Source organism: Oncorhynchus keta, chromosome 35 (genome assembly GCF_023373465.1).
Source record: "Oncorhynchus keta strain PuntledgeMale-10-30-2019 chromosome 35, Oket_V2, whole genome shotgun sequence".
Classification (NCBI taxonomy): Eukaryota; Metazoa; Chordata; class Actinopteri; order Salmoniformes; family Salmonidae; genus Oncorhynchus; species Oncorhynchus keta.
The window spans coordinates 63,488,258-63,493,719 of record NC_068455.1 but is presented as its reverse complement, the minus strand read 5'-3'; the positions used below and the strand labels follow the sequence as shown (position 1 = coordinate 63,493,719).

The 5,462-nt window shown below is 42.0% G+C and overlaps 1 pseudogene; it reads right to left on the bottom strand.

Moving 5' to 3' along the window:
- Window positions 1–3,805: 3,805 nt before the first annotated feature.
- Window positions 3,806–5,462, bottom strand: part of LOC118368809 (uncharacterized) — a 2,411-nt pseudogene continuing 754 nt past the window's right edge.

The window sequence follows — 5,462 nt, the reverse complement described above, 5'->3', positions numbered from 1 at the left end:
TAGCCCTGTAATGACACTTTGCCTGTTTGATGGTTCGTCGCAGGGCGTAGCGGGATTTCTTGTAAGATAAGGTTAGAGTCCCGCACCTTGAAACAACAAACACAGGTGGGAAAAAGGGCAGCCTAAGTATGGTTCTCAATCAGAGACAACGATAGACAGCTGTCCCTGATTGAGAACCCTACCCGGCCAAAACATAGAACTACACAACACGCCCTGACCAAACCAAAATAGAGACATAAAAAGGATCTCTAAGGTCAGGGCGTGACACATCTGCCGGACAGGAGCATGGAAAACAGTCCATATCTCGGGTGGCTGGAGCCTTTGGAAATTTTTCAGATCTTTCTCAGATAATGTGCAACATTTTCCGGGCCTTTCTCAGTTTGATGTGCAAAGTATGTGTAGAATACAAACAACAAGGTAAAAGCATTTCCATAAACCTAAAGCAGGGATTATCATCGAGATTCAGCTGCAGGCAAAAACAAATGTTAAGGGAATGGTCAGGGGGTTGGAACAAAATGACAAATCATTCGTAGACTGCAAATTGAATGCAAGAAGCCCAAAACTAAAACATGATTATCACTTGGAGCTGATTTGCTGGTGTTTTGACAGTATTTTATGTCGAACAATAACAAAATTGATGCAGCATCCTGTAAAGATACATGACTAACTGGTGTGAGGAAGTAGTCCTTGAGGTTGTTGCGCACGTCTGTAGCAACTCCAGATGCCCTGTCTGCTGACATGTTTCTTGGGACCAGGAAGCTGGATGTATGTGCGGTGGATGTACCATGTTGATGACTGAATTGTCCATTGCTGTGGTGCAAAGGTAGTTGTGGAGGGCCACGCAGACATTCACAATGGACTCCGCTTTCTCTGGGGCAACATCAGCAGCTCGTCCCAGGACCCTCCATCTTGCAGCAAGAATCCCAAAGCAGGTTTCTGAAATTCTTTTGGCTTGAGTGGCAGTAGTTGTAGATATTCTTGGCTTCATCAAGGGCAGAGGAACCTGAAGAAAATGGCTATTAGTATTGCACATGAACATGAAGGCTATCAAATGTGTAGTGTAACAGCTATAGCCTATGCTTTGGACATAGGCCCCCATCCTCTTACTGGGATGGCAGATACATTTTATGTGAAGCATATAATTACAACGTCAATATTGGTATAATTTTCACATCATATGTAGTCACATGTATTTAGCCTATCTTACCTGGATATGGTCGCATCCGGTTTACCCTCAGAGGGAATGCCTCATCTCCCACTAAGACATATGGGCTTGGTGTTTGGGTCCCCAGCAAGCACACTGGCCTCAGCGGGAGTGGTGCTGCAATGAGTTGAGAGCTGAACATGCTTCTTGAGAAGATTCCCGCATCTCTCTCACGACCATATGCACCCCGTCGATCATGGTGGAGCGGTAATTTGCATCGCAGACTGCACGACACAAGGCGGACTTCCTCTCTGGGTGGAATGCAATGACAATGTGGACAAAAATGCCCGCTGCCCCAAAAAACATGACTCTGCACACACGTCGATCGACGGAGGGTGAACTGGAGTGGAGCATTATGTTTATGGGGGAAACATCAACAGAATGAAACAAGTAAATTATATGTCAGTCTCATTCACTATCATTCACACAAACATGCTCTAACTGACGTGTAACACCTGAGAGTTTAGTATGGATCACGTGAGACACTCCAATGCCACTCTAACTATGCCACTTTGTTTACATACTCATCTCATATGTATATACTGTACTCGATACCATCTACTGTATCTTGCCTATGCTGCTCTGTACCATCACTCATTCATATATTCATTCATATATCCTTATGTACATATTCTTTATCCCTTTACACTGTGTATAAGACAGTAGTTTTGGAATTGTTAGTTAGATTACTTGTTGGTTATTACTGCATTGTCGGAACTAGAAGCACAAGCATTTCGCTACACTCGCATTAACATCTGCTAACCATGTGTATGTGACAAATACAATTTGATTTGATTTGATTTGAATTAGATTGATATGTTACGTTTCGTATGGTATGGTATGTATTAATTTGTGGGTGTACATCATCCATGGTGTATGATATGTTACAAATTACAATTCGTATGATATGTTACAATTTGCAATTCGTACAATATGTTACAAATTGTAATTCGTACAATATGTAAACAATTAGCTTAATGTATGATCTGTTGCGAATTCCCATTTGTTGTGGCTAATGTTAGCTAAGGAGCTGGGTGACTATCGCTAACGTTAGCTAGGTGGTTAAGTTGCTAAAATGCTAAAGTTGTCCGTGATGAGATTCAAAAACGCAACCTTTGGGACGCTAGACGTTCATGTTATACGCCTACCCATCCAACAAGACCAACCCCCCTACTTTTGTTTTAAGTGTCCTTCTTATGTAACCATACCAAACGTTACATTTCAAATTAATTTGAGTGTTACGGATTTACAATGACTATGTTACGTCTAGTCTATGAGACCAGGTTGACCTGGGTGTAAAAATAAAATATATATATTGTAGTTCAAGAATGAACATGTCATTTTAGTCCAGGAATAGGCATAATCTGTGTCTGGGAAATTGGCCCATGTGTCCAGGTGTGAAAGGGCAGTGTGTAGTGCAATAGCGATTGCACCATCAGTGGATCTGTTGGGGCGGTATTCAAATTGGAGTGGGTCTAGGGTTTCTGGGATAATGGTGTTAATGTGAGCCATGACCAGCCTTTCAAAGCTCTTCATGGCTACAGACATGAGTACTATGGGTCAGTAGTCATTTAGGCAGGATACCTTAATGTTCTTGGGCACAGGGACTATGGTGGTCTGCATGAAACATGTTGGTATTACCACCTCAGACAGGGAGAGGTTGAAAATATCAGTGGAGACACTTGCCAGTTGATCAGCACATGCTCAGAGTACACATACTGGTAATCCGTCTGGCCCAGCGGCCTTGTGAATGTTGACCTGTTTAAAAGTCTTACACTCATCGTCTGCGGAGAGCATGATCACACAGTCGTCTGGAACAGCTGATGCTCTCATGCATGTTTCAGTGCTACTTGCCTCGAAGCGAGGCGATATCACTGGGCAGCTCTCGGCTGTGCTTCCCTTTGCAGTCTGTAATAGTTTACAAGCACTGCCACATCCGACGAGCATCGTAAACGTGTAGTACGATTCGATCTTAGTCCTGTATTGACACTTTGCCTGTTTGATGGTTCATCGGAGGGCATATCAGGATATCTTATAAGCTTCCGGGTCAGAGTCCCACTCCTTGAAAGACGCAACTCTACCCTTTAGCTCAGTGTGGATGTTGCCTGTAATCCATGGCTTCTGGTTGGGGTATGTACGTGCGTTTTTATGTTATCCAGAATGTTGGTGACTGCAACTGTGCTGCTAACAACAATTTAATTACGCTTTTTTTTGCCAACGTTTACTGACACTGGCCATATTCATCGGGTGTTGAGCATTCGTAAATCCGTCAGTTATTCTGCGCTCTGGCACACTCAGACAAAGGTTTTTGTAGAGAACACGTGGTGAAGACTGAAAGTCATTGCTGGGGGTTAGAGATGAGTTTAGCTGAGTGTTAAATCTGTTTAGGGTATTCAGAACACCACAGAGAGGTTTTCATGATACAGCTAAAACAACAGTTTGAGACAAACTAAAACACCAGTCAATAGATGCATATTTACAGTGCGTTATGCATCCAAAAATAGTTTTGTTCTATTGACCATAAGCCTAAAATTATTGTTGCAAACTGAATCTGTGAAATTCAAGGACAGAGAAAAACATGAAAGCAAATCAAACAATATCTCAAAATGAAAGCAGTTTCATGTTTTATTGGATCTAAAATGCACAACAGTATCAATGTTAAAAGGAGATTGACAGAATAAAATTTTAACACACAATGAAAAGCCATAGTTATACATATAGTGTAGAAAACACAATGTCAATGCAAGTTATTAAAAAGCAAAAGTCTACATTTCAGTCCATGTTTTGGCATCTCACTCCAGAGTACACAGTGTCTCTCTCCATGGCGCTCCTCTCTCTCCCGGCCTTCACTTTCGTGTGGATGACTTTCAGAGCGGCGTAATGGAGTGTGTCAACATCTTGATCCTGGGAGGAATAACAAATATAAATGCCAAATATTTGGTATTAGACTAAAATATTTATAATGTAACAACACCTACAGCTAAATGCCTATTTTCACATTTTGAATGAAGAAAAAATGCATTGAATGAGCAGCAGCTGGACCAGTGTTATGTCTGTCTACCTGGTTATGAGAACTGGGGACTGACGGAGTACTTGATTGAGGGTGCGTTCCTTTAGACAAACACGTGGTGGAATCATCATCATACATTGAATTAACCCAGTTGCATGACTAAAACCTGTTTAAGCATACATTTGCAAGGATACCGCTTACCTCTGCACGGGATAAATATTTTCTTGGTCATCTTATACAAAACATAACCAAGGACAATAATGAGGATGACACAAAGAGCCAACGCTACACCCACACAGTACACCAAGAGAAGATGGTGCTCCTTACAACCATCTGTAGAAATACAGACAGTGATAGAGGAGATTCAGGACACTTTGCTCAAGCAGGCATAAAAAAGAGAAAATTATTTTAGACATTTTCAGAAATGTCAGAAATATCACTTACGGTCAATGTTCAGCTTGGTCCCTTTCCCAAACAATATCTCCCCACATGAGGCCACAGCACAGTAGTAAGTCCCAGCATTAGAGAGGCTGAGGTTCCTCTTGGGGAGGTTGTAGACACAGCTCTGTGTAGGAGACCCAGCCTCAGGGCTCTTCTCACACTGATCACTCCTGTCTCCATGGGTGTAAATGATTCATGGATGGGATTCTCCTTAGCCATGTCTGAACCAATAGACACTGTGTTCTCCTGCACAGGTCTCAGTGTTTATTGTACAATTCAGAGTCACAGAGTCTCCTGGCTGGACTGACTCAGACACAGGCTGCTGGAGCACAGACATGCTGTTGGACTCTGAACCTGAATAGAGTGAGTAAGATCATGGTGTGTAAATTGTATTGTTCTGGTATATTCATTCAGCGCCAAATATTTATATATTTCTAATTTAACATTTAAAATCCAAAATTAGGGAAAGAAGTTAAGTTACCTTTGACAATTAAAACAGTTCCTTCTCCAAATTTGAGTTTGCCCTCTTCCAGAACACCACAGTAGTATGTAGCTGAGTCCCCTGACTCTGTCTTGGAGATGGTCAGGTTACAGCTGTCAACTCCTCTCTTCACACTCAGATGTTTAGTCTCAATAAAGTCATTGGTAAAGAAAAACTACTTTGGCCACTGTAAAGTGATGATGTCATGAGAAGTGGTTTCTGTCCAAGAGCCCGTTTGTACCAAAACAACATTGGTATTCACGTCAGTTGGCCAAAAGGAAGTGACATTCCCACTACCTCCCATCTCAGTAACCATAACAGCGTCT